The sequence below is a fragment of the Rhincodon typus genome, chromosome 30 (genome assembly GCF_021869965.1).
Source record: "Rhincodon typus isolate 14 chromosome 30, sRhiTyp1.1, whole genome shotgun sequence".
NCBI classification, from domain to species: Eukaryota; Metazoa; Chordata; class Chondrichthyes; order Orectolobiformes; family Rhincodontidae; genus Rhincodon; species Rhincodon typus.
The window spans coordinates 19,769,080-19,781,664 of NC_063361.1; the positions used below are offsets into that span (position 1 = coordinate 19,769,080).

General features: G+C 41.0%; 1 protein-coding gene across 4 annotated transcripts in view; it reads left to right on the forward strand.

The window, feature by feature from the left end:
- The first annotated feature begins 309 nt into the window (after positions 1–309).
- The window catches only part of LOC125486578 (beta-1,4 N-acetylgalactosaminyltransferase 2-like), a 78,073-nt gene continuing 65,797 nt past the window's right edge, over positions 310–12,585 (forward strand). For 3 of the 4 annotated variants that reach the window (XM_048614616.1, XM_048614615.1, XM_048614618.1), the window contains exon 1: positions 310–504. The gene's annotated coding sequence lies outside the window, so the exon portion shown is untranslated. The remainder of the gene's footprint in view (positions 505–12,585) is intronic. The other variant, XM_048614619.1, reaches the window with a different exon arrangement.

A 12,585-nucleotide genomic window follows, 5' to 3' on the forward strand; every position in this document is an offset into this window, starting at 1 on the left:
TAAACAAACGGGACTGAAGAAGGGTAATACCGGAAATGTTGAAGTCTCCTTTCCCCCAGATACTGCCAGGCTTGCTTTGTTCTTCCAGCCTCCCGCTCGTTTACCTTGACTTATTCCACCCTGTCACTGCTTCAAATCTGGCACTTTGCGCCGACTCTGTCGGTTCTGCCCAATGTCAGATTGATGTCTAAGCCATTGTACAACAGTTGAGAATTTACAAAAGAGAAATGCTTGTCCCAGTGTGGCATGAAAAGTGTCTCAATAACAGGAAGGTGGAACTTGAAAAACACCGCACCTGATGGCAACAGTTTTCAGGAAGTAGATACCTTGTGTACTGTCTGCTTAAGTAGGAAGGTCGGCAGTGGTTGGGTTTTACCAAAAATTCAAATCATGTTACGTTTTAACTTTATTCTGCTTTGTTGATTTTTTTTTGTATTGCTGAACGAAAATAACTTATTTTTAATTTTCTTTTTAACCGCAAGTGGAGTCTAGTCAGAGACACAGGTATGTCTTTTTCCCCTTTCGTTCTTTGCTACAACTATTCTGTTTGATTTATATTTTTCTTTTATCCTTAATCTGTTAATTCAATTCATTTGGAAACAGGCATACAAAACACTGGCATTTGACTTTTTGGGAGAGATGTAGTAAAACTCAAACCTTCAGAATTGCGTTTCTGATATTTTCATTTGTTCAACACGACCAGTTCTGCAATTCGATACCATGAGAGTCATCGCAATTTTTGTGCGGGGAGAAGCAGATTTTATAAAAAAATTGCTGTTACCTCAAACATCATGAATACTTGTCTAACTCAATGTTAGAGAGTAAAACTTCCAAATGCACTTTTTTCTGGTCAGGTAATATAACTGGAAGATATTTGAAAATATAATTGTTGCTATTGGGTTAGACAGGACTGGTTTCTCAGGTTCTTTACAGTCTTCTGGGTTTCTAAAATGGTGGATAGAAATCCGAAGGTGATTTAGGAGATGGGACTATACTGCTCACCATTTTAGAAAAGATCAAAATTTGGCATCCAGGAACAAGTCTTAAGCAGTTTCCTTGCAGTTTTTTTTTCCTTGTGATCTGCTACAGTTACATTATTAATAATAAATTGGAAACTTTTGTTTATGTTACAAATTAGGTGCCCAAGGTATATTATTTGTAAACAGATATGTTATTCGTAAAGTCTGGCTAGGAATAATTGAGAAATTTTGAGGGTCATTGAATATTTTAATTTCTCTGTGTTGTGAAACTAGTGATAGGGAGGCTGACTTGGTTTGGCTTGTTTTCCCTGCGTTATAACATTATGAAGGGATGCCATTAGCTGCACTGCTAAAGGCAGTTGAACTACGCAGGTTCTGTATTACTGAGGCTCGTAAAATGTCTTACAACAGTGATGACTTTGTGTAGGGGCTCTCAGAGAAATCTTCGAAGCTGTGAAGCACTCAGAAGAAGGCGATGCACAATTCATAGTTACACAACTGAATTACACTGGTTCTGCACAGTCGGGGGCTGAGAGAAGCTCTAGACTAGTTGAATGGCTCTGTGTAGTGGGAGCTCGGGAAATCTATAAGTGAGGGACATAAATCTACTTGAAGTCTACCGTAAAGACAGGTTTACCTTGAAGCAGCCCCAGTTCCAGAGGATTGTAGTGAAGGAAAAAGTGAAGTGAAAGACACTATAGGACGATAGGCTGCACCCTCATTAGAGAGAGAGAGATGACCAGTGGTGAGTTGAATCTGAGGGGCATCATGCTTCAGACAAGGGGTGAAGTTGAGAAGGCAGGGTCTGAATGGTGACCTCAGTCAGTATGGGAGCTGAACCCACAGTGTTAGCATGACTCAGTATTACAAAGAAACCATCCTGCAACTGAGCTAACCAACACCTGAATTACCATTCAGCTGACACTTCATCCTCCCACACCTCCCTGGCTATTGTGTGCAACTGTGTCTAAAGTAGTTCCAGGAATTTTGTAACTGCCGTCTTATCTGATTCATGCATTCATTGATTACTGTGTGCATGAAGAATTTCTTGCAGCCCCAAAGAGACTGTTTTTTTAACTTGTAAAATCTGTGTTTGGATCAATATCTGTAATCCTCCTTATGTAAAGATAAGACAATATGGTTTCTTGGCTGACATTTAGGCAATGAAATGAAAAGTGTACATAGCTTAAAATGGGATCATGTAAATATATCTCACACATATTAACAATGATAGCAAGACATTTATTCAGCAACACAAAAGATGAAGGATCACACAAACGTAACGTCCCCTTGTACTTTATACAAAGACGGAATTGCTTAAACAAAACAAAGTCACAAAAAAATGAATTCAAGCCCAGTTCAGGAATCAGGTTTTCATAAGGCTGTTTCTGTCCTCTTTGGCCCTCTCTGTTAACAATTGACTGCCTCATCTTTATCCTCAAAAGATTGCCGTCAATCCCTCATTGTGTCTGCACCCAGGATATCTCCTCTTCATTGGCTCCAGTTTCAGGACACAGCATGTCAGAGGAGCACTTTGTATGGGCGTTACTGCAAACTCCCATAGAGTGGCTCAGATCCTCACCTTCAGGAGGCCAGAGATGTGTTCCACTGTGACCCTGGTGGAAGTGTTGCTCCCGGTATTGATACTTCATTCTGTATCAGTCTGAGAATTTTGCAAACGTGTCATGAGCCATGTCTGGATCTGATATCCTTGTCTCTCAGCAGCCATCTCCGTATGGAAAATAGAAGGAAGCTGGAAACCGTGAGCTCTCCAATATGCAAGAGACATGGCAACTCCCAATATATAATCACTTGGACCCCCAAAGCCTGGCACGGATGATCACAAATTATTTGAAAATTAGAGAAGTCTAAGCCTTCTATTTTCACAATCATCATAGAGTGGTGATGGGATGCTCTCACAATAACATAAATGAAATTTATAACACCCTGCACTCGGAAGAAGCCAGCAATGATCCCAATGGCCTAGCTGCTTGACTGTCATCAAGGGGGAAGTATATGAATACATGAGAATATAGCATCAGTAACATCCTGGATGTACTTATGGATTGAGGATTTACAGATGCCACAAAGGTTCCTAGCTATTCCCAGAAACAAGCCACTGGCATAAAAGTTCAGGGTTGCTATGACTTTGATAGCCACCAGGATGAGATTGCTACCCTATCCTTGTGAGTGCAAGTCTTCCTCTAGGAGATAAAGCATTCAGAGATAGTAGGGTGGGCCATCACCTTCTCAGTCTTTCAGAGGGTTGAAAACAATGACAGAAAGGTGTATAAATCCTGAGTCTCATCATTCATTTCCATCCCCTCAGTGGATCCCGTCCTGCTGTTTCTCCCTCTGGAGGTTGTATGATAATTGCTGGGAATTACTGTTTTTGCTGGGTTTGTTGAAGATATTCTGCACAAAAACAACCAGATTCCTCTGCACTGATGCACTTTGAATCTAATTCCCTTCAAAATAATAATTTGCCCTTATATTTTTCCAGCCAAAACGGACAATCTTGCACTTATTAAACTCCATCTGCCAGATTCTAGCTCATTCCTCTCGCCTATCAATATCCGTCTGTAAACTTTTTATCTCTTCTTCACAGTCTGCTTTCCCACCCATTTTAGCATGGTCTGCTAATTTTGCTATGTTACAATCTGTCCCTGTTTGCAGATCATTTATATAGATTGTAAATAGTTGACGTGTGAGAACTGAACCCTATGGCATCCCACTACAGTTCACCATCCAGAGAAGGCAACATTTGTCCCAACACTCTGCTTTCCGTCAGTCAGCCAATCCTCTATCCAAGCCAATATACTACCCTTAATCCCCCGCAATCTAGCCTTCTGGATGAATCTTATATGTGGCACCTTGCCAAATGCCTTCTGGAAGTCAAGATATTCCACATCCAACAGACCCCCATTATCCACCTTGTTGGTTACATCCTCAAAGAACTCCAGCAAGTTTGTCAAGCATGACTTGCCCTTCATGAAACGATGCTGACACTGGCGAATTGAGCTTTGTTTTCCCACGTGTTCAGTTATCTCCTCCTTTATGATCATTTTATACTAATTTGGCGGGGGGTGGGGGGAGTGGGGGTGGGATACATATTAAATGTAAACTCAGGAGCCAGGTCCAGTCAGATAAGGAAAGACTGCTGGGATAGTGTAGGAGGCACAGAAAACATGAGCAAGATAAGACACATGAGTGAAAAAAAATGAAAGAACTGTGGATGCTGTAAATCAGGAACAAAAACAAAGTTGCTGGAAAAGCTCAGCAGGTCTGGCAGCATCTATGAGGGAAAAAACAGAGTTAACATTTCAGGTCTGGTGACGCTTCCTCAGAATGCAACATTCAAGACACATGAGTGGTTTAGAAAGCTAAATTGTATCTTTATTAATGCAAGGAACTTGACTGATAAGTGGATGAGCTTAGAGCATTGATCAGAACGTGAGATGATATTGTTGCAATCACTGAGACACAGTTGAAGGAAGGACAGGACTGGCAGTTCAAATTTCCAGGATGTAGAATTTTCAGGTGTGTTTGGGGGTGGGGGGTGTAAGACAGGTGGGAGCATTACATTACTGATAAAGGAAACCATCAATGCGGTAATGAAGGAGGACATCCTGAAACTGTCTTCAAATGAGGCCATCTGGTTAAAGCTTAGAAATGGACAACAAGGTGTGATTACCTTGCTGGGATTTTACTAGAGGCTTCTAAACAGTCAGAGTGAGATAGAGGAGCAGATATATAAGCAAATCACAGAAAGGTGAGAGAGAAACAGTTATAGTTGCAGGGGACTTCAACTTTGCTAACATTAAGTGGGATCATCTTAGAGTGAAAGGATTATACGGGAGGAATTTTTAAAGCGCATCCAGGAGAGCTTTTGTTCCAATACGTAGTTAGTCCTATTAGAGATGGCGCAGTGTGAGATCTAATCCTAGGGAATAAAGCCAGTCAAGCGCTTGTAGTCTCAGTGGGTGAGCATTTTTGGGATATTGACCAAAACCCTGTAAGTATCAAAGTCATTATGGAAAGGGACAAGAATAGTGCAGAAGTTAAATATCTAAATTGGGGAAGGCTGATTTCAATGTCATTAGTCAGGATCTGGCAAACATGGAAAGGTAAGTCTACATTTAGAAAATGGAAGTAGTATAGTGAATATTCAGGGTCAGCTTGCCTTTGCAAGAGTGAATGGCAATGGAAGCAAGTCCAGGGTACCCTGGATGTCAAGGGATATCAAGAGACTGGTAAAGGAAAAGAGCAAAGTATGTGGTCAGGTACAGCACATTAAAAACAAGGGAGGCCCTTCAGAAATGTAGAAAGTGTAGCGGGTTGCTTATAAAGGAAATTAGGAGGGCAAATAAATCTTTGGCAGATGGGATCAAGGAAAGCCTCAAGGTTTTCTGTAAGTATATTAAGAGTAAGAGGATTACAAGGGAAAGAGTGGGAGCTACTAGACACTGAAGGGTCAAGTGGATTTGGGTGAAGTCTTTAATGAATACTTCTCATCTGTGCTCACAGGAGAGAAAGATGTTGTAGCTGGCGATTTCAATTGATATGTTGTTCTCCAGAACACATTAAGATTAATAAGGAACATGTATTAGATGTTTTAGCAAGCATGAAGGTGCATAAAGCCCCAGGGCCTGATGAGATGTCCCTCAGGCAGCTACAGGAGGCAAGGGCAGAGATTCCTGGGGGCCTGATGACTGAAGGACAGCTAATGTCAAGAAGGGCAGCAGGGATAGGCGAGGCACTTACAGACTAGTAATTAGTCTGATATCAGTGGTGAGGCAATTATTGGAAAAAAATTTTGAAGGACAGGATTTATCAATACTTGGAAAGGTAGGGATTGATCAGGGATAGTTAGCATGGATTTGTAAGAGGGAAACCCTGCCTGGCTAATTTAATTGAGTTTTTTTAAAAAGTGACTATGTACATTGATGAGGTTAGTGCAGTTGATGTGGTTTTCATGGACTTCAGTAACGTCTTTGACAAGGTCCCACATAGAAAGCTGATCCAAAAGATAGGAGCCAATGGGATCCAAGGCAACTTGGCAAAAGGATCCAAAACTGCTTACAAATATGAGGCAAAGGAAGATGGTGGAGGTTGTTTTTGTGACTGAAAGGTGGTAACTAGTGGTGTATCACAAGGATCGCTTCTGATACCTTGCTGTCTTTTATGTAGATTAAGAATTTATATGTAAATGTAGAAAATTTGATTAGTAAATTTGCAGATGACATGAAAATTTGGGGTGTTGCTGAGAGTGAGGAATATGGTGTCAGGTTTATAACTGATCAGTAATAAATTGCAGATGAGGTGTCAGGTGATGCATTTTGGGAAGTCTAATAAGGGAAGGATACATACAGAGAATGGTAGGTCCCTATGGAGTACTAATGAACAAAGGGACCTTGATGTATATGACCATAGATCCTTGAAGGTGTCAACAAAGGCAGACAAGGTGGTGAAGAAGGCATATGGGATGCTTGTCTTCATTAGCAGGGGCAGAGAATATTGTAGCAAGAAAATCTTGTTACAACTTTGTAAAACATTGGTTAGGCTACAGATGGAATACTGTGTGCAGTTCTAGTCATTATACTGTCAGAAGGATGTGATTGCACTGGAGAGGGTGCAGAGGAGATTCACCAGGATGTTACCTGGGATGAAAAGTCTTAGCAATGAGGAGAGACTGGATAGCCTGGGTTTGTTTTCTTAGGAGCAGAGGATGCTGAGAGGGATCTGATTGAGGTATACAATATTATGAGAAGCATAGACAGTGTAGCTCATGAGAATCTTTTCCCCATGGCAGATGTGTCTAAGACCAGAGGTCGTAAGTTTAAGGTGTGGTTTAGAGGAGATCTGAGAACTTTTTTTCACGGAGGATGGTCGATATATGGAACATGCTGCCTAAGAGGGTGGTGAAGGCAGTTGCTCTTGCAACATTGAAGAAGCATCTGGATGAGCACTTAAAATGCCAGGGTATAGTAAGCTATGGACCAAGTGCAGGTGAAAGGAATGTGATTTGGTGTTTTTTTGCTGAGCATAGCCATGGTGGGCTGAAGAGCTTGTTTCTAAGCTGTACGACAATGACTCTCTATGCTTCTAATTATGGATGGACAATAAATGTTGTTTTAGCCAGCCATGACTACATCCCCTTAAGAACGAGAATAAAGGGATAGCTGACCACTTAGATGCGGTGCTCCATCTGTAATCTAAAAGCATAGAAAATGCAAAGTTGGAGGCAAAATATCTAATGCTAGAACTTGAAGATAGTGAAATAGATAAATCAAAATTGAAATAGCAAAGACTAGAGCAAAAGTTACAAGAAGGAAAAGAAAAATTCAGGATAAACAAAGCGAGAGATAGAGAAAACAAGCACAAGGGGTTTCCAAGAAAGGGCAATGGAAGGACAAAGAGAATTCCATGAAAAGGAACATGAAAGAGAAAAGGAGTTCCTATTGAAACAACTCAAGCTGAGCAAGACAATTGAAGGCAGCTCTCTTGAGGGAACTGCATTCAACTCAGATCTGAGAGTTAAAGTTTTCAGATTTGACATTTGAATCCCTGAGTTTGATGAGGAAAAGATAGATAGAAAGATAGATGCCTTTATCTTTATTGAAAGGTTTGCACAGCAGTTAAAGTGTCATGTTAAACAATGCACGCTGCTATTAAGGAGCAAGCTACAGGAAATGCTCATGAAGGCAATACCATCTTACTAGAGCAGAGCGGCACTGACTACATGGGTAGCAAAGGGGCTACTTTAAGTGTGTGCCAGCTGGGGCCAGGAATGTATGTGTAAAACATCCCTCCCCTCAAGAAACAGCCTGGCCAGACATTGCTGGAATTTGAACAGTTTAAGCAGCTTGGCTTTGATCAGTGGCTATTGTTATGGACCAGACCAGATTCTCTCAAAATACATTAAGAAGGTAGCCTAGACCCTAACTTTGCTTTCTTTTAAAGGTAAATGTCAAGAGCTATGTGGCAGATGCAATTCAATTGGTCAAACTACTTGTTGTTAAGCAAAGCACAATTTATTCAAATGCTGTAGTTAAAATACAACAAAAGAAAGAAGAACTTGGAATAACTTAATCTTCTTGGAAAACTTAACCAAATAATAGATTATTTTACTACTAAACAGTAACTGTTCCAATATAGTTATAGCCCACAAACACTCCTTTGACAAAAGGAAATTTCAGAAAACAGAATTGCCTCACATGTCACTCTCATAGCGGGCAGAGAGCCCCTGGCTTTTGGCTGTAACCGAGTGAGAAGCAAAAAAAAACACTTCCATCTCTTCTAGATCCCAACAGCGACTGCTGAAAGATAAACCTAAAATTCCTGGTTCTGTGGGTGAGAGTTTAGCCACACCTATTAAGGCTGCTTCTATTGTTCCAATTTGTGAAAAAAACACCCAAGGATTCACAAGTATCTTCTCAAAGACTGCTAGGCACCTGTCCCCCCAGTCTCTCTCTAAAAGAAAACAGGACAAAACACGACTTTTAAAGCCATAGTGCATCATACTACGTGCACTTAAAATTGAGGTCACCTATAGAAAGCATTGTGTGGTACTTCCGTTGAGGAATTCAAAACCTTCAAAAAAAATCTCGAAAACATTCAAAAACTTCATAAAAACTTCAAAAACTTCAAAAATAAATCCAAAAATTTCAAACTTCAAAAACTTCATACCCTGACAAATCCAAATGGACGTTGAGGAATAGTGAGTAACAGGGTCCAGACAAGCAGCAATTCTGGCTGACAACAAGATATAGACCAATAAACCCAGGCAAGCTGTCACAGATCAGAGAGTTGCACTGACAAGGTAAATACCCCTGATACAGGCTGTGGAGAAAAGGGAATCCAGGTAGAGCAAACAGAATTTTCTCTAATTATAACAAGAAAAGATCTTTTTAGGAGATCAGTGGGAAACCATCGCAGGTGCTTCAACTGTGGAGAACTGGATTAAGGAAAATGGTTACTCTGGCATTCCCCAAAAATGTAAGTTACAAGGTCTGTGTCTGGAGTAGTAAATATGGTCAGTGTATGCTCAGGTGTAACTGTTGTTGAGAATAGCTGTCAGGAGTTTGAGTCAAAAGAAATGGTGAGTACTGTCCCTTTTAAAAAAACAGAGAGAAGAATGACAGGTGCTCACAGACCTTGCTACTGAGGAAAGCAAGGGGTTTTCCACCTGGAAGCAAATTATATTCCAGAGAGTTGATGAAAGACCTCCTGGTATATATTAGAAGAGGCACTGGTTAATGCTTGCTTAAAGAATGAATTTGTTACAGGTCTGGGAACAGTTGGGGTAGTCCCAAACTTGCCAGTGCCAGGGACAGACATACTACTGGCGAGTAATTTAAGAGTAATAAAATGTAACTCTCTCATAAAAAGAACTGTGGGTGAGAGCAAATGAGGGAAGATGTTGCGGGCAATAGTGAGCAGGCATGAACCTTGGGAGGAGATGCTGTGCATTCCTCCAGATGGCTGAGACTGCATTGAACTGAGTGGACACTTTGGACCAGGCTGGAATGGTGTGATGTTGTGATCTCCACTGCTGAGGCTGGGAGAAGAGGACTTTCTGCCTGTGGACCAGGACCTCCAGATCCCTGCCTGTAAAGCTAGTTTTCCCTGTCTGCCATGTCCGGGCAAAAAGCACTTACATTGCTTGTTAAGGTGCACCACAGCCTTTTAAAGATGGCGTTGGAGGCGGGTATGTTAGTCCAATTCAGGATTTCCCAGCAGTAGTAATTTGTTTCAAATAAAGCGAGCGATAGAACTGGAATGGGATGAGAAGGGCTTCACAGGGTTGGGGAAAGTAGTTCATGAGGTGGGTTTGGTAAGATGCAATGAGAAAATCCATGAGGACACACGAAGAAAAAACCCCCCATGAAGCGCAACGAAAATGACACTTAGCCACAAAAATGTAAGATTCAGCACAAGGACAGCTTAGAGAGGCTGAACGGGTTGGAGAAAGTGAGCAGCAGAGTGGGTAGCAATTAATAGATCTTTGGAACTACCACAGGAAACAGTAAGAGCCATGGGGATTTAAGTGATTCCAGAAGGTCATTCCAATTAATTGAGCAGAAGCAACAAAGAGGCGAGCAACCAAGGGAGGCTCAGAAGCTGTACAGGAGGGTAGTAAAACCCAGGAGGGTTGGGGTGCATCCGGAAAGGTGTCAGTTGAAGCAAACAGGTCTGAAGCCCAGCAAGAAGTTTCAGAAAGGTTCAGGACAGATTCCAAAGCAGTTAAAAGGGCTGGAGTTACACTAAAAACTTTAAAAGAAGGCAAGAACTGGCCATGGAAGGTAACAAAAGAGAACAGACTAGCATCAGAAATCTAGTTGGCAGATATTTTAATGAAAAATTACAAGGGAACAAGTGGAATTCTCAAACAGGGGCTAGAAATAAATGACAATGATGCCTTACGTAGCAGAAGAGCCATGGGAGAGTATGGGAAAAGTTCAACATCCACCTTTTAGTGGTACTTTCCCAGAGAGGGTTCAACAGATTAGAGAAACACCCATTTGCAAAACAAAGGGTAAAGAGAGTGGAACATTAACAACAGCAGGGACCATTGGTGGAGGTCACCACAGGCAGACCACTGAGCATCGCCCACTGAGAGATAGGAGGAACAAAACTAAGTTTCAAACTTCAACCAGTCCAATCCAAAGTTAAATTAAAGTGAGTTGCACGATGCAAGTCCAGATACCTATTGATCACCTAGAAATCAAATTTGTAAAGCTGCCTGAATGCAGTAAGTAGATTACAGAACTGGGAAATGAAAGGTTAAAATGTTTGAAAATGGCATAATTCAATAAACAAGTCCAACTACCAGACTGGAAATAAGTTTTGAGAACAAGTTGGGACAATGGGCCTGAATGTGGAATGTGAGTGTTGTAGACCCAGTATTTGTACAGGTCTTTCATGCTCGCTGGGCCATAGAACGTTCACTTGAAAATGAAAGGTATACTTTGTCTCTATTGTTGGATATTGGGATCCCATAAGAACTGAACTTTTCTAGTATTTACCGTGTAGCTTGAAATTTTATTTAACGTTAAGTATGGCAATAAGTAACGTTCTAGCATGGGAAAGCAATCGGAAAGAATTATAAGGAACATATATGTCATAATGCACAATGAACTAGTGTCAACAGTTTATATGGTGCCAAATCTACCCTGTTGCCAGTGCGTTGTTTTCAAAAACAAGAAGGTTTCAGACATAACAAAAAGTTAGCATCAAATGGAGGCGGTCAAAGGGACAGTAGTCATCTGACATCATGACTAGTTGCCCCATAGCCATTGGCCAAAAGGGTTCACACAATCGATTGACACAGAGAAAATAACTCGCCCTAGAAATATAACAATAAGCATTGGAGGCAGAGGGATGTTCTTTTAGGGAGTTCGCTTCAAGCAGACCTTGTAAGCAGCAGGTCTAATTGGGCAGTTCCCAGACAGCAATCTTCATCAAGCATTCCCACTCAGGAGATGAAAGAGGGAGGAAGAAGTAGAGGAGGAAGACCCAGGGAAGAGTTCCCTATCACCAACAGTTAGAAAGCAGGATACGTTCTCCCCACCTCCTCCCCACATTAATGAGACTAACAGGTTCTGCAATGACCTCTCTGACCTCTTGTATCAGTGAACTATACCCAGTTGTCATGGTTATGTACTTTCTTAATCTGACAAACTAAGCTATCAAGGTCTATCATTAACACTGAAATTGCCATTTATCCAAACACGATGAAACCAGACAATTAGGTTGGTGTTAAGAAATTTGATTTGTGTCTTTATTGTCTCTAACAATTGATATTAGGAGATGTAATGTTGTTTGCAGAGTATTTAGCTTCAAAAGACAATCCAGCCAGACTTGTGTTCAAACTGCCTGAGCAGAGACAAAATTGGAAATTTGATTGAAATTGCAAACAAATACACTTTTCCACATTGATTATTGTTGAATAGTTAGACATAAGCAATACAAACCTTTCCCTTTAACATCAGCTCATTCTTGACAGAGGCATGAAGCTTTTCTTTGTGTCTTTAATTCAGTTTATTGCAGTAATTGTGATTCATGGTTTGAAATGCACTTTCCGCTCCCTCTTTTCTGTTTAAATAATGAATATAACAATCAACCTTTTGCCGTTTACACTGGCATTTGAGTTTTTGCAAAAGTGTTTTCCAAACTAGATCTTTGTTCTCTTAACAACAACTAGGTTAGGTGAATTGCTCATGCTGCATTGCCCACAGTATTCTGGGATGCGCAAGCCAGGTGGATTAGCCATGGGAAATGCAGGGTTACAGGGATGGAGGGATGGGACTGGGTGTGATGCTGTTCGGAGGGTCAGTGTGGATTCGATGGGCTGAATGGCTTGCTTCCACACTGTAGGGATTCTATGATTATATGATTAACTATCCTTATTTATATATTGTCTTTATGGAGTAAAACCACCAATATCACTGTATTCATTATTTAAATATAAAAGAAAATGACAGTTTTGACATGGTTATTTCTGGAGGTCAGGTTCATCTAGTCCGGGATTAGCTATATGTCAGTCGGGGAGCTGCACAGGGATCAGTCTGGGGTCCAGTCACTCATCAGTCAGGGCTGTCAT